The sequence below is a fragment of the Anser cygnoides genome, chromosome 2 (genome assembly GCF_040182565.1).
Source record: "Anser cygnoides isolate HZ-2024a breed goose chromosome 2, Taihu_goose_T2T_genome, whole genome shotgun sequence".
NCBI lineage: Eukaryota > Metazoa > Chordata > Aves > Anseriformes > Anatidae > Anser > Anser cygnoides.
The window spans coordinates 23,837,657-23,860,175 of record NC_089874.1 but is presented as its reverse complement, the minus strand read 5'-3'; positions in this window follow the sequence as shown (position 1 = coordinate 23,860,175).

Below are 22,519 nucleotides of genomic sequence, written 5' to 3'. Positions count from 1 at the left end.
GAAACTCATTCCCTTTGGTCTAATTCCTTTGCTTCTCTACCTAATAAAAAATGTTTGCAGAAACAGCAGGGGTTGTAATATCTTATCTCCTAGTTCTTCACTTGATGCAGTCTCTTGTAGTTCCTGATACTTGGAATTAAAACAGAACTGTTTGTGTTTCTGTAGTTAAGGATCCTTTATTGCTGTTTCAATGACATAATGATATTTTCCAAAGTTTACAACTTGACTATCAACCTTTCCTCTTATTGGAATCTTGGCCCCATCATTTTTAACCGGTAAATTAATAGCCCATTTTTCATGTTATATTGCTGATTAGAATAATCTGATCATGTGCTATTAGTACAACCTCCTTTGTAGCTTTATGTCAGTCTTTGGGTACAGAATACACTTTACTCCAAGGGCGGACTTATTCATTAGTCTGAAGAGGAGGAGGAGGTCTGAGGCACTCCCGTACAGAGGCACTACTATGGCAACTTAGGTTTGGGCAGAGCATGATTGCCTCAAAGTCTTGATGCTTACCCTTTGCAGAGACAGCAGATGAAAAATTTACTTGAGTTAATGTTACCCAGGTTAAATATTTACCCATGGTAGTAGGAGTCTCTTCTGTCCACTTGGATACCTTCTTGTAAATGAATTCCAGACCTATCCATACAGGTATCTTTTCTGACATATTATTGGATTTGAATATGTGTACTATTTTAAAATCAACTGTCCTTTCCCACCTTAAGAACGTTATTGAAGTAGTCATGATTTCTCCTAAACAGACCGATTATTTTCTCATGACTGTTTCTGTCAGTATCTTTCAGCCTAAAAGCATTTGGTCTTCCCTGTTGGAAGAGAATAATTCTAGTCTGTGACTTCCCTTTCCTACATAGCACAAGTAATTGCTTGTTTCATAAAGGCTCAGTTGATATTTGCTGCTGTATATTTTATTGGGGTATTCATGTATTTTTTTTTCTTCTTCTTACTCTTCATATTTTTGTACAATTAAAATATTATTTGTAGTTTTATTTGTAGTTTCCCAGCTAAAATTTTCAGCCATTCTTTTATACCTCTTTCAAAGTAGTGGTCTAGAATTCCTGACTGGCCCAACGTTTTATTTATTTTTTTTTTCATATCTCCCTGTCATTTCTCCCTTTGTTAGCACACCAAAGGCAGACTGTCCTTTAGAAATAACTTTTCTGACATATGGTAGACTGGTATTTGAAGAGATTGTAAGGGTTATTAAAAAGCAGTTTGATTTATAGTACTGTGCTTGACAGTACTTATATTCTTTGGGATTTATTTTCATTTTTTATTTGACTACTTTAGTCGTTGGATACTCCAAGTAATCATATTGCACTACATTCTCAGAAATCAAAGCAAACAAGCTAAATAAAGTTGCTCCAATACAACAGGACAGTTGCTGAGGGTGAGATGAGACCTGTTCTAAACTTAAGAACGTAAGTAATATTCTATTGGATTAGACTTTGATCCACTTTTAAGAGTGTTCTATTTCTGAAAACAGCATTAGAAAATTTAACTCAGTGAAAGTGTGAGAGTCTGGCCACTGTCTGTTGTCCATTCCCCTTGTAGTCCACCAATAAACAATTTAAGAAAGAAAAAAAAACTGAAAAAAAAAACAACAACAAAAACAGCTCAGAACCTTTCACTTTTCAGGTTGCTGTGAGTGTAGAATTTTACATCACCAGAATTATAAACAGAAAAACCCATAATTATTTCTTCAGCTCTACTCCAGAGTATGTCTTTTATGTGAAACTACAAAGTTATAATAAGGAAATCACTGAAAGCTAAAGAAAATGCTTCTGAATTCTTTGCATTTTTCTACATATTCTTCAACATTACTCAACATTTCAAAATGTCATTCTGTGACATTCTGGCTAATCATGAGCATCATTGACCAGAAAGTATTGTTTTCATATTCAGTGACAAGTCCTCAGGGCCTGCACTTAGCCTTCAATATGTAGCAAAAACAATTGGGAGTGGGTGTTGGTGTTTGTGAGTCTTGGTAAACATGTTCTGTTCTCTCCCAGAATACATTAACCACTTTCAGAAAATTTACAATTTATGTGTGCTTTTACTGACAGCACCTAGTGGCCTTGTGCTGGTTGAGCTCTGCTGTAGTATGTGATTTTGGCTCCATTTTGTACCTGGTGCTCTCAGTGGAGCATCCACACCAGCTTTTCAGGGGTACAAAATTTCTCTTCACACTTCCATGTTGCATAGACATGTCTCAATCCATGCCCTTTTAGATAATCTCCGTACAAAGAAAAAACAAAACAAAACAAAAACAAACAAACAACAACAACAACAAACAAATAACAACAAAAAAATGAGAAGCCATGGGCCAGAAAACTTGCTTCATAAAAGATGGGTGGTATAGATAGACAGGAACCACAAGTTTGGACATGAAGCAGATGATGTGCTGTGGTTAAAGATCCTTATTTTAAGCATGTTACATACTGGGACTGACATCTTGAACAAAACATGTTTCTCCTGCCAGTTCCCTTGTCTGTTGGGAGGAGAAAGGAAGCTGCCTGATGTTGACTCAGTTTATGAATTTCAAATAGCTGGTGATTGAATAGGCAGGCTATTCAAATTTTGGTACCAAGCCTTTTACCCATTCCAATGATAATATCTGTAAACTGAAATGAGTTAGCATATTTATACCATCCCAGAAAAACATTTGATATCTTCTTACCCCATTGTCTTTTTAAGAAACATTACTTGGCTAACATTACTCTTATCTTAAAAGAGCCTATTTTTCAAATATTTTATCTGATGAATTTCAAAGACTGCTTCATAAATTATCTGATGATATTTCTTGATCATATCACAGCTTAATGGAATCTGTGTTTTATAAACAAGTAATGGATGGAGAACTAAAGGGATACTCACTTAAAGAATACAAACCCTTTCCCAAATTTCTAGCCAGAGAGAGAAAAAATATCTATCATCACATATATGAAATTAAGAACTTGGCCTGTGGAGAAGAGAGAGAAGAGACAACCACAGCCCCATTTTGAATCAAAATATTTGCTTTTTTAACTTTAGTCTTTTCATATTTTGAAGTTTCCCCATAAAAACTAAAATTTCCAGAAAAAAAAAAAATTGGTGACTTTCTCAAGTTCTAAGCCTAAAATTATTATCCTTATACAACTAAATAATGCAGCAAATAAAGCGCTTATTGTACATTCTTAGATATCTAACTCTATACAGAGAAAACAAAACATTATGGGAAGAGATTATAAACAAGGTCAACTGTTATTTCAGAAGCATACTGCAATATTTGTGAACAACTTGGAAACTGCTTTTCGGTTCTTATCATTACATGTAACACAACCTATTAATTAAAACAGAAGTTTGGGTAGAAGATGGGTAACTTTGATTCATATTTTCAGCTGCCACTTAGATAACTGTGCCATTAATCCCACTGTTTGCAAATGAAAATGAGATTTTCTTTTCTCTCCTGATCACTGATCAAAGTGTTACACTGGATCTCGTTGGAAATCTTACAGAGCAATGATATCTATTTATTTATTTATTTATTTTATTTGAAGGACAAAGATCTAATAAAAGCAAAGCATTTCCATTATATTCTTTCCTTTGCCAAATTGAAAGGAAACAGTCAAACACAACTTGGAAGGTATGCAGGTTTTCAGTTCTGACTTCACTCACACAGTGAGTGTCAGGCCATCTGATTTCCCCATGTGTAAGTTTCCTACAACATGAGACATGGTGCCCAAAGTAGCCCCGCAGATTTTAAGGTTGAGGTCAGTTTTTTCAGGGTTAAGTTTCTAGATCTCTGGCAACAAAGCGACACTGAACAGGGGTTGCCTATTTTCCAGGCTCTTTTCCTTAGAGCCAAGAGATTCTCCATCTGACTTGTCTTGAGCATAGCCTGGGAAACTTGTCCCTGAGCCTGAGGAACAAGCTGAGTCTCAAAGCCCTCGTGCCTCCAATTCTGGTGCATGCAGCATGTTCATACTGCCAGCATGTCATTTGCTGTCACAAAAAGTCTCAAATTAATAGGTCTTGTTAGCATCGTTCCTTACTGCCTGCTAGTGAAAAATAAGGACTAGGATAAGGATCATGTTTTGCTTACCTAGATTTCTGGCAGCTTGAGCAGGATTGTGTTTCAGGTGAAGACACGTATGTGTGAGGCAGGCAGCCATGCTCGTGTTATGGTCCATGGAGAGACAGCGCAAGATTCAGTTATCAAACCTTAGGTACCTTGTTTAGGCTGAGATATTCTTGGTGTATGAGATACCTGCAGAGACCTGGCAGATACAACAGAGAACCTACAGCAGTCCTTGGAGTAGTAGCTGGATATCAGAAGGATTTTCCTCAAGTAAATAAAGTGATGCTAGATATTCAAATTGCAGCTCCTGTGAAAATTGTCTTCAAGGCCTACAGAGCAGCTCACCTGAAGTTTGACAGCAATGTCTGTGCTTAATTGCAGACCTGTTCATCCAGTGGCAGTGCTAATATCACACCAAGTGCTTATGTTTTGGCACCTGGTTCAGCACTTGATGAGGCCTTACTAGCAGCTCATCAGCTGAATCACATTCTACCATATCTGTAATGGAAGACTAGACACTTAACTCACAGAGAAACACCAGCTTTGAGTCCTGAATTTAAGTGGCTTAGTCTCATTAAGAGCACAGGTTTTGAAACCAACCCATTCCACACATTCATTCACTGTATTTCAGTGTTTCCTAATGGAAATATTGCAGGGTTTCAGTTCTGAACTTCCTTCAGTTTTGTCTTTTCCCCCTTGAGTTATGACTGAAACATTTCAGCCAGAAAGCCTGATGAGTATGTCCAGGTCAGCCACGTGCCTGCTGACTCCACATTACACGTCCTGCCTGGCTTTCCCAACTGCTCACCACAACCCTGGGGCCCCTCCAAGTGGACAATACTGAGATAGGCCTGAACACACCAGACAGTCTTCAAGAAGCCCTACTAAAAAGAGAAGGATAAAGTCATAACCTTCCTCTTTGTTGTGCAGGCCCTTATCCTATACTGAGATAGCCATGGATGCATCAAAACATGTCTCTCTTCACTATTCTTAGGTGTCCTACAGCAAATTCCTTTTGTGAGAGGAAATTGCCTTTAAAAAGTATATATATGTGAACACCTGTATGAATCTTTGTTCTATGCCACATTTGATATTTCTTGTGGGAAGCTGATGCAGAGCAGTACTGGCAACTTCCTTGTGTAATTATAAAAGAATATAATGACAAGAAAATGAGAAACAAGGAAAGCATCCCAAGGGCCACACTGCAGTAATATGTTGTATGAATTGGTTTTAAAGTGATTTGTAATGGGGAGGGGGATAATTAAACTTGTGTCTCTTTTTATTTCTCTGCAGCATAATCCCAGGGGCTAATTTAGGTTAAAGCATACCCAATTTGCAGTGTCATGCAGCAAAGGATTTTGTTTCATACTGGATTAGACCTCATAAGAGAATGAAGCAAGAAAGTCCTCTGAAATGGGTGAAAACCATACTTAGGTCCCAAACAAAGAACAACCTGTTCTTTATCTTTTATCTTCCATGAAGGAGATCGGTAGGGATAAAGTTTTGGAGAGAGCTAGTCAGGAAAGAAAACAGAATAATAGAGCACAGGGAAAGTAATAAATAGATACTTTCCTAGTTACATTAAAGTAATGTAATTATCACCTAGTAAAGTAATGTAATTATCACTAATTTTCTAGTGTTCTACCTGTCCTTTAGCAATGTCTAGGATCTTGATAAATGCCATTTAACTGTAATAAATTCATAATTTTATTGCACTTTCTTGAAAGTCTTCACTAACTCTTGGAGGTTCTTCTTCAGTTCCCTACAATGGTTATTTGATGAGCTGTCTTCTAATCTGTCCATACTGAATTTTAAAACAAGAAAAATCATTCAAGTTGGCAAGTCTTTTAAAAAGGAAACTTTTATTAACTCAAAATACCTATCGTCTGTCCTTACTAATTCTCATGCTTACTTAGAAACATGATTCAGCATCATACTATAGAAGCCAGTGGTATGTATTTAAACAACCCTCCATTAATCTGCAGAATAAAGTGCCATAAGGCAATCTAGTTATGTGTACAGTAGATAAAACTAACTGTCTCTGGAGATTTCTTTTCTAGGGAAACAATTATGTATATTGAATAACCCCATAGCTCCACAAGGCCTTTAGAGAAAACTTGCTGTTCATTTGGAGGACAAGCTCTGTGAAGGTTGTTGCCACTGAATTTAGCTTGTCACTGTATTGATTAAGGTGAGATTATTTTTGCCCTTGATACTTGTCAAATTTTTTTATATTTTAAAATCCTTCAGCACAGTACACAGTGTCCACAAACTAAAGTAATTTTTATTCCCTGCATCATTTCCAGACAGTTTATAAAAGGTAATGGTCTGTATTTTTGTTATGCTTGTAAATAACATGAACACAATCAGAAGTAAGCACATGTTTAAATATCTGTCTTAGCTGAAAAGAGAGACTGGGAAGATGACAAATGGTAGCTTGAAGACAATAGGATCACCTAGTCTGTAATTTCTTTTGTGGATTTAGTGATTTGCATAATCATTGCAGATAATATCAAATACTAATTAACATTTGAGCAGATTTGGGGTTAATTTTCATCTCACATATATCAATACAGCTCCTCTGACTATAATAATATACTCACTTATATCAGTTGACTATCTGGCAGTCTTCCTTTTCCGAGTTTGCTGTCACTGCCAACAATGTATTTTGGAGTGGGAGAAAGTGGTGGAGAAACTGAGATTAAAGCAGTAGGTAAAGAGGAAAAAATCCTTTAAAACTGTGATGACAACCTGTCCCCTCAACGTCAGTCAAAGATCTGGGAATTGTAGGAGCTTGGTTATCAGTGAGGAAAATACAGACATCCATTTCTGGTCTGCAGGTGTTGCAGTAGATATTCTATTGTCAGACAGCCAGTATTTTGAATCAAGGTAATTATTTCTTGTTGTAGAGAAAAAAAGTGTAATCTGTGTCATTATAATAGCAATTACCCATCTGTAACAAGCTGGCTACTTGGAGAATACCATTATGAATTTCTTACTCTGTGGTCATTAGATTTTCCTCTTTCACTTCCACTTGATATCAGGTTTCTCCCACACTGCCCAGTTAATTCCAGCTTCAGATGCTGTACGCTTCAAGTCCTTAAGCTCCTGGGGGTACTATAAGAGGCACCTGGCCTTTAAGTAGGCTGTTTTAGTAGAGAAGTAGAGAAGTGAGTACTGCTATATTGCCCTGGTGGTGTTGAGCATTAAAATGAGAACAGAACAACCATAGCCCTGTAGACAGAGCATCAGTGCAGTAGCAATGAGGAAGATTTCACAGAGGCTGAAGTGATCTAAAACTGAATGAACAAGCATTAGTCATACAAGAAATGTTTTCTACACAGTGACCTCAGAACCAACAGCTTGGAAATCTAGAAAACAATAGCATGAAACAAGTATGCCATTTATGTTCATTTCCAGTTAGAGAACTGTATATATCATTTAGTCTCAATCTCATATCATTATATCATATATCATCATATATATCATATATGATCATATATCATTTAGGCAGACAATCCCTAGCCATTTAGTATAGAAAGGCTCACTCTTTGTGTATACATTCACTCTTGCAGCTCTGAGTAAAATTCACTGGAGGTGTGAGTAACCACTGTCCCTAGAAGACCATATGCACCTACTATTTGTTACAGCCATAAGCACACACTGAACCAGATTACAAATAAGGTGCTTAATTTCTTCCCAAAATACAATAGAAGGGTTCTCCAGGAACCACATACATTGTTTGGATTTCAGAGGACTGCCTGAGCACCCAGACTCTGGAGGGATCACCAAGAGACAGAAACAATCTCGGAAAAAAATGACTTCAGCATGACACCACATACTGCTTTGATTCTCCAGTGTTGCTTGGCTTCCAGCCTTCCAGATGTATGCCAAAGGTCAGTGCCTGTTCAGACCCATGTTCAGCGGCAAGTGGGGAACTATAACTTCAAGGATATATATTTTTTGCCTCTTGCATTCTGGAATTTCTTTCACATTCTTTCCTAGGCCAAATCCTGATCCCACTGTGTTTGCCACTGCATTTCTAATGTTGGAAAAGTTTATGCAACAGTTAGGCAGATGTTAATTAAGTAGTACAGTTTTTGTTTTTTCATGTTAGTAGTATGAAATCATCTTCCTTGTGTTGCTTCAGTTCTTTCATTTGATTAGTACAATAGACAGCCAGTCATATATTCAAATAACGTAAAAATAATAATACATCAACAAATGAAATGAATTCATTGATAACATATGATTGACATAACATGTTCAGTACTTGTACCCACTCTGTAATGAGTTATAAGAAAACAAACAAACAGACAGACAAACAAACAAAAAAATTAGCTAAGGGAAGGAACTTTGGTTTGATCACCCAAGACTGGACAGAGGGGCTAACTTAGGGGTGAAGAGAAGGATAATTATTTGAATAATTACGATATCACCTACCCACATCTCTCACATATTCCATTAAAATTAATTTTGTCATGACAGACAGGCCATAGTGGGGTCTCTTCAAGTTGAAAAGACCGTATCTAAATTCCTAACTAGGAATAACATTGTGAACCTGCACAAAGGACTTAGATGAGCTGGCTAACCTAAGGCACAGGCAGGTCACAGGTGCCACCATGCACCTTGGTTTCTATAGCTTTACGAATGCTTGTTAGAAAGCAATACTTATTTATCTCCTGCCATGTTTCTCCTGTTAGAGGTAGTAGATTTAGTGTGTCTGCAGTGAGCAGTGAAATGTGTTCTTTCCTGAATCTAAGGTGTCATCTGCCTAGTAATGTGCTGCAGCACAAAGATGTTCTGCTTGGAGGCTGCTTCAGGAACTTGGCAAAGTGACTTGTCTAGGATGACTTCTTTAGGTTGCAAACAGAGCTGATATACTCATTACTTGTTTATTCTTATATGAGAATCTGTGAAAGATGTATGCATTTTTCATAAGGGAAAACTGCTTTCTTTCAGAAGGATAATGTGACCAGTTGTATTAGCACACTCTAGAAACCTGCAGAACATCCTGAAAGATTCAGTCCAGGAAGACCAGATTGGTCTCTCTAACCCTGGCTTCCCAGGATGAAAGAAAGTTAAAGGGCTGACACAAGGGCATTTGAAGGGAAAATAATGACCTCAGTTTATATTTTTTAATATTTTAATATAAGAAATGCTGTGGCTTTGGATGGTGAATTTGTATTTGAAAATAAGCAAGTACTTGCTGCAATGGTAAGTAATGGAAATGCATATCTTTCAACTGGTGGCTCTATACTGCTGAGTAGCAGTGTGCTTATTGTGCTGAATTACATATAACCTCAGAGCATACCTGAATCTGGAGCAGTATTCAAATGGCAGAGGCTTGCTTACCTGCTGTTTTCTGCCCTGCTTATGTTTCTATTTTTACTAATTTAAAGATGCATGACTTAGCCTTCAGGAAGAGCTAGAAAATAAAATTGGTGACTCCACCTGATGCACTCAGCTTCATGATGTATCTTCCCTAGGACATTCTCATTAACTTTTCAAAGTCTGTGCATTTGGTGGAAATCCTACAGACACTGTAAGAGTGTCATAAGTGATAGATGAAGTAAATAGCTCCTATTCCAAAACTGCATGGAGAATGTGAGAGAAAAAACTCATAGCGTGTTTGACAGTAATTTGTATTTTGAACAATGAGTAGCAGCAAGGATACCTATTTTGATAAAACCAAGAAAATTCACAGATCGTTTCTTGTGTCCTAAAACATTAGCTCTTCCGAGAGGAAGACACAGACAACATTTTGGAGTCCAGTCTTGAGCTTGCAGGCAGCCCACCTCTAGCCTTTTATTGCAAAAATGTTTGCTGGATATTTACTTAGTGTGCATCTACCCATGTTTGCACTTGAGTTAAATTATATGGAGCTGTGAGTAGCCCTAGAAGACCAAATGCCTCTAGTCTTTCTCACAGCCAAAAAGTAATGAAGACTCAATGAAAAGTAGTGGAGTGATAGTGAAATTCAAGAGATAGTCTACATATCATGGAGCTATTTATTTCTGTCTGTTTTAATAGGGCTACTAACACTTTAGCTGAAAGATGATCATCAAAATACTATGAATATTTTCAACGTTGAATAAAGCATCAAATAGCAGGAAGCTAGTTAATATTACAAAGATTTGCAAACTTCATTCTATTTTCTTTTAATATATAAAAAGCTTTAGAAGATTACTTTTTTATCGGTCTTGTGTTACACTAATTTGTACCATTCAGATATTCATCATGATGGTCATCGTTTCTTTGCAGTGTAGTTATTTACACAGCTTTCAACATATCTGTGTTCCTTCTTGAGAGCAAAGTCCTATCTGTGAAGAATAAACACTGTCACAAAATCAAGAATAGATATTCTGGATACTTCAAAGTTGCGATAGATTTTATTGATCCCAGTTTTGACCTCCATCTTGGCTGTGTACTTTGTCTCAAGAGCATAATTATAGCTTTATTTCCAGAAGTCTTTCTCCAAAGTGATTCTTTCTCACTTGAATTAATAAGATAAAAAGTGATTTGGGATTTCAGGTTGTCCTTAAATTTTCTGTCAGTCAACCTCTCAACTTCCATAGATTCTTCTTCAAAAAACCTAAAAAGCACATCCTGTGTCATTCTGGCTATGTCTAAAAAACTGCTTGTATCTCTTAGTATTGGAAAATAGAAAATGTTTAGTAATAAAAAATATTTGCCTCATTAAGAAAGAGACTTCATACCTCTATAGCTGAATTGCAAATTAGGAATGATTCTCTTAGTGGTATACAGCAGAACCAGTAACAATTTTTATTTTTTTTTTTAGTATAAAAGTGCATTTTGTAGTTTTATTTCTATTATAGTTACAGATTATAAGTATTATAGAGTTTATAAGTATAAGTAAGAAGAGTGGTAGTAATTATGTAGCTTATTTAATGGAAGAGAAGAGGTTTTGTTACACAGAACTAACAACTGTCTGCGTGGTTGTTTTTAATAAGTTGATTATCCATATAAAGGGAAAAATCTATATGGATAGGAAATTTTGTTTTCCTCCCTGACACATAATACTTTTTTTTACATTGTTCCAGACATATTCAGTCTATTAGAAAATAAGAATTTGGAAAAAAATTGAATGTTAAGAAAAAAAATGCCAACAAAGCTCAATTTTCCTTTAGAAAATAATGTGAGCTAACACCATCTCAGGTACATGTCTGTTGGTTTATTTGGCAATCATGCCTTTTTTTTTTTTTTTTTTTTTTTTCCATGTGATATTACTGGGTCAAACCCTGGTTTGGGGGTATAGTAGTATATAGTATATACTATACCTAACTATACCTGGTATAGTTAGACTCTCAACAGCCTCAGTCTATGCCTCAGGCCCTGAACAGCCACTACAGAGCTGGTCAGAAGCTTGACAGAACTCAGAAAGTTGCTCTACTCCTTTATGCTTCTTGGACAGAAACCAACAGAACAGCATGTGCCATGATGCTTCATTCCAGCAAGACCTGCAGATAATGCCTCCACTGTCAGCTAAGATCAGTCCTCTTAAACCATGTGTACTTCCCTATTCTATCAAAATTGAAACACATATCATAGTCTCCACCATGGTCATCCATGCTATTCATTGGGATACACCTTCTGGGAATCAGTAGGCAGACTCTTACTGGTCTTCCAGGTTTCTCTCCAGTTATGGGTAACAGGATCACAAATTAGACCAGAAGGTATAAACAGAGAATTATAGAAGTATCAGTAGAAGATTTCTGTGCCCAAAGGCTACTTTTTGCACAATTCTTGCACAAAGTTCAAGAAGTGAGAAGTTAGAATGGTTAAAGGCTTGGTCCAGCTTTCATGCTTGCATAGAGGTGCTACCCAGGAGCTTCTACTGCAAATTTTCACTGGTTTAGAGTAGTTATAAAGTCAGTTCTTAAACTACCTGTCCAAAATTAAGAAAGTACTGTTCTGAAAATGAGGAAATAGCATTTCCAAGTTCCTGCAGTATGCCCAGAGGTATTTTAGGGACTGTGCTGCCATTGTCTACTCAAGTAGTTCTGGCCTGTGTGTCATGGCAAAGTATTGGAAAGTCTTTCAGCTTTGGCCAGACTTCTGTGGATTCTCTCTGTGGCATCCTATGCTGTATAAAGCTATTTTCTAGGAAACTGGAAAGCTATACAAATGCCAGTATAAAGAAAGCTGTCAAAATGACCAGCCAAATTCAAAAAAAAAAAAAAAAAAAAAGTGAATAAACAGTGTCTAAAGGAGCTTGTTCCTCTATGCTTTTCTCACTACTCTTTTCCTCGCTATTTTCAATACTGCACCATATATGTGTAAAGCTTAAATAATCTGTAATTACTGCATGCTTGTCTGAAACACTAACAGAGAACCTGGATAAAAATGCCACATTGAATCATGTTATGTAGTGCCATCCTACAGGTACAGCACACTCCAGCGTGACATAAAACAGCTCAATGCACTCTACTACAAGCTAAATAAGGAAACAGAAATAACCCATAATTTCATTCAATATGCCATTGTTGGGAAAGAAATTGCAGCAGAAGAAAAATATTTTTATTACTCTCATTTTTTTTGTAAAAAAAAAAGTATTTTCATTCTCTCCCTCTTTGCATCTTTTTATTTTAAGGGACATACACAGTGATTTATTTATTTATTTATTTATTTATTTTTCCAGGAGATGGTAGAAGACTTCAAAATAAACTAAATGTAGAATGAAATTTAAGATAAATTCTCATCTATCAAGTCATGACTCCAGTGATGAGAAAAGCATGGGTTTGCACTGCACGGTGTCTGGTTTAGCTGTTGCAAGAAATGAAATGGGACTACTGAGTATCCAAACACCAGAGCTCCAGATGGGTTCCTATGATCTTTCTACCACCATGCCAGGGATCTTCTTGCCTATACACATTACTGCTTGTGCAATACCTGCTCATTCAGTTCCTACAGCTGTGAAGACCTCTCCAGAGAAGATGGTTCAATCCTTGAGAGGCCTTTTTTCAAGTGTCATGCTATTTTGGTGGAAAAGTAAAGAGGATGAAAAGAGATAGCTAAGTGTAATAGAGTAATAGAATCAGAAATAATAAGAAAGACAAGGTTCAGAGTTTAAAATAGGAAAGAGGGCTACTGAGGTCAGGAAACTGGAATAAACATCAGTTTTTAAAGCTGGAAGGGAAGACAATAAATATCTCTTTGGGTGAGGAACCTTTTCTATAAGACAACCTACTTTTTACTGTTACAGGGTCTTAGTACAGTTTCTAACTGGCAGTGTGCAGGAACTGCAGGTTCCTAGTCTTTGCTTCATTAATTTTCATATTTCAGGAATCCATGCTTCAGATAGCTGAATTCTAGAAACTACCCTTCGTCATGTCTTTGTTTGGTGTACTGAGCAGGAAGGTTTCTGCTGAAGCAGATATCTGCTGGAAATTAGAAAAATTCAAGGTTTGGCCATGACCTCAAGTGAACTAAATAAAGATTTTCAGATGGTCATGGACAGTTATAAATTTTTTGATCGAGAAATGAAAAACATTTGTGATATTTTTGAGAAGATACTCAGAAGAGTGGGATCTTTTGAACACTTCTGGAAATAATTTGTTGACCATTCTTTGGATGGATTTGCTTCCTTAAAAAATCATAGATCATTAATTCTAACTTTCAGTGCATTTGTACATGTTGGATTAAAAAAAAAAAGTTTAGATGCCTTAGGTGAAATTTCATTTCATGTTGTGACATCTGAAACTAAGAAATTCAGAAGTGTCATCAGGACGTCACTCTTTGTGAAGCGTTTACATTTCCATCTTCCTTTGCTGTTTGGGAGTCTCCCTCAGTAGTTCACCAAAAAAAAAAAAGCTTTATTTTCAGACTAGTTATGAAAAACAAGGAGCTTTCATGAGCAATAAAATAATGAAATATCGTTACAAAATAAGTCCTTTGAATTTTTCCTGCCTGGAAGATACAAGAATTCAGAAAAATATTTCAGTAAAAAAAAAAACAGAAAACAATTGTAGTGCTCTTTTTGTTCCCTTCTTTCTTCCTTTAGTGATTCTTTAATTCCATGAACAAAGAGACTCCCAAGCTTAATGCATTTGGATCATCAATATCCAATGTGCTGGTGAACCCTAGAGGTTCATCACTGGACTTTACATAAGATTACAAAATCTATCATATCCGTTAAATTCATTAGAGTTTTGCTTATAGTACCAGGAATGCGTCACTTAATTTTCCATTATATTGCAGAATCTAGGGAAGATTCTTTGCTCTGCTTTATGCAGCAAGCTCAGAGATCGCTCGAAGTTTCTGTACATAGGCAAATCCCTCTAATGATCGTCTAGTGGTAGAAAAAAATCAATAACATTCTTCTGAGAATTTAACAACTTAAGCTTGCTTTCCTCTTTTTAAAAGAGGTTTCTTAATTCTAGAGTACCTTGTACATACTGTTTAACATCAATGAACATTAAAGTTTTCTTTCAATTCTCCAATGCAATAGTACTAGGTCAGTGACTTATTTCCTGCCAATCTGTACTGTTCTTTTTAGCACAAATACCCTTGAACACAGTTTAAAACACATTAGACATTTATAATCCCTCACATAATATGCATGAACATGATTAATCTGTGTTTAGTTGAGACTGAAAATGAAACAAAAAGCAATGGAAAACATTCTGTTCATCCAGCAATTTATGTAAATCAGCATTATTTAAACTATAACACATCATCTCATTTATCGTTGATGTTGTAGAAAAGTGTATGTTTATACTTACCCACAGATATATTAGATATGTGCATCAGTCTGATCTAGGACTCACAATGAGCTGTGAACCAGTGCAGAAGTTCAATGAAATATGTGGAGATTAGCAGAAGGAAAGGAGCTCACCAAAGTCTGCATATGATCAATTTGCATAATGCAAATTTTATATTTCCAGTATGTATACATTGGATGTCATCAAATGTATATTAAAACAAAACAAAATAAAAATTGTAAAAGATTCAATTGCAGTGTCCCATTTCTAGCAGCAGGAACTTGATTTAAAAAAGCCTTAGAGCCTCAATGTGAGAAAAGCTGGCATTTTACACAGATCTAAGAAGCTGTATACTTTTGCACTGTGGCAACTTACACTGGGGAGAGAAAGATCACACCAGAGGATGTCTATGTTAATGATTGGTCAGGTGTAAGGGATAATCTCCTGAGGGACTCAGCAAGGAAAGCAGAGATCTCACCTGATTAAAATGAATCAAGACAGGAAGAACAAAACTTAGCTGAAGTTACAGAATTTGGATCTGATCTTTGATTTCAAGCATTACTAGATTGTGAGCAAGTCTGTTCTGCACACCTATAGTGGCAGCAAAAGCAGACCCAGCTGCTAGCATGAAAACTATTGGATAGCATAGGAGCCTGGACCTTTCCAAGATCTATAGAGCCCTTACATACACTGGAGTCCTCCCCATCATGTTTGACAAAAGCATCCAGAATATGCCTAAAATGTCCAAGCCTCTCTGATGTGTGACATCCAAAAAAATAATTAAGTTAAAGACACATCACTGAGAACTGGAAAACCTGTATTGTATTCTTTCTTTATATCATTCAATTTGTGATCAAATCACTCAAAATAAGAAATCAGGATGAGGGCAGAAATTTGCTTCAGCTGCTGCACAGATATATTAACATATATGGTGAACAATGAAACCAGTGTTTATATTCTCCAGACTCACAAGTGTAATTGTAATAATTTCATGGAAATTGCATGGACTCTGTTGCACATCTATGGCTTGAACCTCATTTTACAACTCATCATCACATCTACATGTCTTTGCATTATAGGTCTGGAAATGATTCTGCTTACCTATTTCAAAACATAGGACCTCAGGTTATTTTCTTTAAAATATCACTACTCTGAGATCTTTGGCAGACCCAGACTGGTAGTATAATCCCTGAATTTATTGCTAGGAATTGGGCAGCTACAAGCTAGAACTAATGGCACAGGACTGCCAAGCAATTGTTTTAAAGACTTCAAAAGGAAAGAACAATTTTGCATACAATGAATGCACTTCCTGCACTTCCTTTGTCACTTCTCCAGAAGTTTATGTGCCTATTTGGAGAGATATAGCCAGCTCATGTGGTGTAATATATGCTCTGAGCACATTGCAATGAGTTGTTGGGTCCTGATGGGAAATACCTGAGAAATTTTAATCTTCAGGCACTAACTGTAACAGCTTGGTAGCTTACGTTTTGAAGATATCTATAGCTAAATGCCATATCCAGCCACTGTATCTGTTCTTCTAAGAGAAGCATTCTGCTCTTCCCCCTGTTCTGTGTATGAAAGTCCTTTTGGCATTCATACCATCTAGTACCCAGTTTATTATCAGCTCTTTACATTGCTTAAATGGTTTTTCACATACACGAATGTAACAATTTAAAGTTAAAATCTGTACTTACTTAGCTCTTAGAGCAACATTTTAGGTCAGATTATCTCATGGGTTTGAATGTGTCCACGCAGCAGAAAGTCTGTGTTGAAAAGGGACAGCATCTCCCATAAAGCACAGACATGGCAAGCAGCCCCGATTGTACGCATCCTCCACCAAAGGAAATTTATGTGGATGTGAGAGCTGTCCTTCCCTTAGATTGTATCTTCATGGTCATTTAAGCATGGCAACTCACATGAACTAAAGAGGGTTAAACTGAGCTTTCTGTCTTTTGAACAGCAATTTGCTTTCATTGAGTGCTTAGACAACTCCGTGCTGTTTCTCACTGACAAGCCAGGCTCAGCCTTAAAGCCTCTTCCCATGCAAATGAACCAGCACAGCTTCCCCTCTTAGTGCATTCTTCTTGTTGGCCGCAGCCTGGTAGCTTTCCCTGGCTTAACCTGCTGCAGTGTGAGCTTCCTCCCAGGACTCCTACCTTCCCTGGGGGCTGCTTCTGCCATCACATTTTCTAGTACCATCCATTCCTCAGTGAAGTGTGTGAGACCTCATAGCAAAGGTCTGCATTGCCTTTTATTCCCTGAGGTCTGAGATATATCAAAAGCAGGGAGTTGACCAACTTGGGTTGAGAAATGTCCTTTGCAGTGTTGTTTTGACCACATATTCCTTGTGAATTGACGATTCACGGGAGAAGGTCATGATTTATCATCATGTTAGGCCTGTTTGAGACTATAACACTCAGCTTTGGCATGTCATTTGCTAAGGGTTTGTAGCAGATGCTTTAGAGGTTTGTCAGAGAGTAAAGACCATGATCTGAATAATATAATTTTCTGTAGTAATCGCTTTTTATCAGAAAAAAAAAAAAACTTGTTGAAGGCTCTATTTTTTTTTTTGTCCTGCCATTTTCCTTCCGTGCTTATTGTTTTATCTGTAATTGTTACTATAGATCTTTTTTGGACTTGCCTCAAGGATAGTCCCACACATTTCTTTGGCAAAACCTTTAGAAAAGTTTCATTGCTGCTTCTTTCATTCATTTCCAGCTGCTGTAGTTCACTAAAAACAGACACTGTATTGAATGTTTATGTGGCATACAGAATACTAATGACTTACTGTTTAATACCAGCTAACAGCAAATTAAACAAACAATCTGATGATGAGGAAAGTATCTCTATCTGCATGGGGAGAAAGAACAACAATGGAAAAATGAAATGCAACAAATGAATCTGGCTTATGTTTTGGTACTATGTGCAAATGTATATAAGAACTTAATCGAATTATCATATGAACTGAGCAAATAATGTGAAGTAAATAGTGAATATAAATATAGCCTTTTTCAATTCATTTCGTAAATTGCTCATGAGTTGCTTAAAAATATGTTTGTCACCATATATTTATTATTCACCAAACATATTTTGGGAGATAATTCTATTAAATTCTCATAATGCGCTGCAGATAAACCTACCCGTATTTGAAATGTCTGCACTCTTTTGAATTCAGTCATGGCAGGTATTTAATTGGCAACTCCTTATAAATGAATGAAAATAAAGATTTGCTATGATTTCCATCTTTCTCTTCTGCTCCTTAAGCAGGAGTAGTACCTGACTTAGGATGAAGCAACGTAGCTATATTGGCTTCAGTTTCGAGTTTCAAAAAGTTCCATATGGCCAACACATAATAAAATGTACCTTACATTGCTGATCTACTTTGAATACTAAATTGTATGCACATAGCCTGAGCTTCTGTGTGGACACATCCTACACTCAGTGCCAAGAGGCAGACATTTAGCAACGGTGACTCCAGTGATCCTGAGGAAGGTGAGGTGAGCCTGTTATAAGGGTGCATCTCTGTCCCTCTTCAATGTGTAGGCAACACAGGCAATGCATTTTATGTGATCCTATTCACATGAGATGAGTCGTTCATGCTGTATGCAATGAGTTGATCTTGTGTCATTGCCATAATGCAGGGAACTTTCATTGGCAGATCTGTTAATGCACTTGGGCATATTTATCACACATACAGGTGGTGAAATTGCACCTTGGCTTCTAGTTTGGAAAGCCCTAAGCACTGGGTTATAAAAAGAAAAGAAAGCAGACCCTAATACTGGGGCAGTGTTTAGGCAACTGTGCATTTCAGCCCATGCAAAGTGGCACAGGTCTCCTGGTATGCATCACTGAGCTTCTAGAGCCCATCACTCTCAAGCCAACATTTGGCTCAATGTTAAGATTCTCCATAAATAAGTACTGAGTACATAGTAAGTTTTCTAGTCCTGAAAACAGTTCAGCTCCCACTGAGTTACGTGATGAATTAACTCTGGAATTTGTGAAGGTCGTAGAAATTGTAAGGACAAATCAAAATGCTTTTCTAACAGGAGCTGACAGCTAGGACTGGGATGTGTTTCATGCAATGTTTTAAGTTTTCCAAGCTGCCAAGGAAACTTTCACAGAACATGTCTGATCATGCTGATCATGTCTCTAAGAATTTCTAAAGCCAATTTCCTGAGAAATCCTTGAGAAATCTTTATTAAAAAAATGAAGTTACATATTAAAACAATGTATTCTAACCTAAACGCTTGTATTACCTATAATGGAAATTAAGTGGTTAAATCTCTTGTCTATATTTTGAAAATATACCCTTGGCATTAGTCTGACTCTTTTCTCTGCTTCCCACTGTAGATGAGTGACCTTAGAAAGAAAAGATCAGAACATTTTTAATGCAGGTATTTATTGAATTAGCAACAGTAGAAAATATTCTGTTGCTTTCAACATTCATGTTACAAGGTTTGCCATGATCACAGTGCTCCAACTGTGCAGACAGAAAGGATTTGTGTTGCATGGGTAATAGGAATTTTACAGCATGATTAAAGTGTTTATATATTTTACAGTTCTAGAAGGATTTTTTAGGCATATGTTAATATATATTTGTAATACTGAGACATGCTGAGAATGTTTAGGGCATTTTTTACATTTTCAATTTTCAATTCATTGTAACTTGACTTTTTTTCCTTCTTTCTTTTTCTTCCATTTATTTATTTATTTATTTTTTCTTCCCCTGCAAATATTTGTTGTTTTTGAGTCATGAGCATGAGCCTGGAAATGCCACACCAGGCATATCCATGTGTCCAGAGATTTCGACAGTGGTCTTTCCAGTAGTCATATGGAGAAAGTATCTAGACTTGTAGCTAGGAGATTGTTTACTGATGCTCTGCAGTGTATTCTCTATATCATCTTCTATGGGCATTTGGTCCAACGGAGTACAGAAAATGATGCTTTTCCTGTGAGACTGGTGCCTTAGCGACACCAAAATGTTCTTCTATGGGAAATTTGCTAGTTCATTCCTCATAACTATACTCAGATGTCAGTGTTCTGGCAAAGACATTCTTCTGTCTTGGGTCAACTTACTCTGCTAAGAAGAACCGTATTGGTCCTTTTTGAAAGCAGCCATCCCAGTTTCTTAGGGCAGACATATATCAAACATTATCAAATACGTTGAACGTTAATTTTCTAAATTACCCTTTGCAATTTTTCATTCCTTGTAATTTTTCACTAGAAAAAAATGTTAAAGTTACCTCTCTGTAGAAAAAATACTGATGAAAACCCAACAGAATTTTCAGTCTGGGAATTTTTTAATATTAACATTTTTTCCACTTAATAGATTTTTAATTAATCATTTATACTACCATTTCACCAAGCATACAAGTTTCTTGAGCTTCAAATGGAACTGTAACTCATTTTGCCTGTTCTTAAATCCAAATGAACCAGGTTCACCAGGTGGAAGTGTTTCATGTTGTTTGCTTATACTTGCTCAAAATTAGCCCATAACCTGCTGTTTCAAATATCCCCAGTGTAGGAATAAGTGGATGATATCAATCAGAGTAAGAACTGACCTAATGTTCACTGAATAGCTAAACATACTTTTTTTGTGTGTGTGTATTTTTTGAAACACTTGTACAGTTACTCATTATTATTTTTTTATTATTATCTTACCCTGTTTGTCTCCAGACTTGACTGGGAGCAGATGTGGAAAAAAATGTATAATTTTGGAAAAAGTTACAGTCTACCATGAATAAATAAATAAATAATAATAATAAAAAGAAATACCAGAAATTTTCATCTTAATTTTATCGATGTCAGTAACTACAACTGCTCATCTGAGGTTTTATTTAAGCTTGCAAACTTGTCTGGCTTTGTCTATCATGAGTCTAACCTTTCCTCAGTGCCCTCTGCACTCTCTGGAATCAGCATACTCTTTGTCAAACAAATTCAACACTGCTCTTCAGGCTTTGCATGTGCCTTCTCTTTTACCTTTATCATTCACAAGCAGCCCTTGTGCTCATTTGCTCCCTTCTGCTTTTCCATTTCAGCACCCCACTGGCCCACAGCATTTGAGAGCCTCTCTTGAGAAAAGCTAGTGGGGGCCAGCAACACTGAGATGAAAGATAAAATTATTTTCAAATCGTAAGCTCTGATAGCCTCTAATAAGATTCATTATTATACTTCACCCTAACCCATATAATTTCCAGTAATAATCACATAAGAACTGCTTATCTAACACATTATTTAAGAAAAATAAAACTAGGGAATTCAGCATTTGAAAAAATACAGTTATAGAACAGAACCAAGAGAAAGAGACTCATGGGGAGAAAGCTCTTTGCTAAGGATTAAACCCGTAATATGTCAGCAGTAGATATCAGTGTTATAATTACAGATGATATTAATAAAACAATTAAGCATTTTAAGTCACAGAAACCTTTCAAGAAATTACTAAAAAAAAAAACTAAAAAGCGGGCCAAAGGTCATCTCACTAATTGTCAAGTTTTTTTTTTCACAAAACAATTTCTAAAATGTCTCAGAAAGAGAGAGAGATATAATAGAGCCCTGAAATCTCTCCTCTGTACTGCAGGTCTTGGTTGCATGCTATGGATAAGATAAAAAATCCAGGCCTTCTGTGTGAGCAGGAAACTTGTCCCAGCTGAGAACTAGCAACTTTAACAATATTTAATGTTAGATTCTCTCTTAAAATGCTTAAGTTTTTCAAACTTGGACATCCATCCCTAGATCCAGCTGTTTTCTTTTGGAACCTGAATTAACCTTATGAGCATGTAAGCGGGAGAGTCTAGCTGCATCCCTACCTTTAATCCCATAGCTGCTCCTGTCCGGCAGAAAGCAAACTCACTTGAAAATGGAACAGGACTTAAAATGGGGCATTTCATAAAGCATCGCTTCTCAGACAGTCTTGTGTCAATACCGTATGGCTTTATGAAAAGTGCTATAGCCAATAGTTACATATGCCCAGTGAAACAGGAAGGACTTAGTTCTTTATTAGCCGTGTTAACATTTATGCACAGGTTTCTTTATAGCATGGTAGAGAGGACAATCCCATCCTTCAGAAATTGTAGCTCAATGTGGACTGTGGTTCTTTGCTTTCTCTTTGAGTTTTGCAGACCTGTGGTCATGTACCTCAGCTCAAACATTTCTAGTATTTTCAACTTCTCGGATGTTCTCTGACTTCCCACTTAATAGCAATGTAGACAGTTCACAGATAAACATTTCCTCAGAAACTGACACCTGGTAAATGTGAGGGACAGGAAAAAAATTAACTTTTTGTTTTGGGAACTCTTATGTTAGCATTGATTAAAGAGATTTATATGATCTGGTAAGATTGAAAGCAAAGTTCTACTACTATGGTAACAAATAAAAAAAAAAAAAAAAGTGGAATGATTTCCTACATGTACATCCTCCCTTTTCTGATTTACATGTGGGGTTCTTTGTCAGGGGTAGAAGTTTCTATTAAATGCAATTGTAGTTCCTTAAGAAGACACCCCCTTACCCCACAAACACGCATACACATAACTATTTCTATTAAATTCTGTAGGATTTTTTCTGTAGGATTGGATAGGCTGGACCGATGAGCTGAGGTCAACTGCATGAAGTTCAAGGCCAAGTGCCGGGTCCTGCATCTGGGGTGTAACAACCCCAAGCAGCGCTACAGGCTGGGAGATGAGTGGCTGGAAAGCTGCCTGGCGGAGAAGGACCTGGG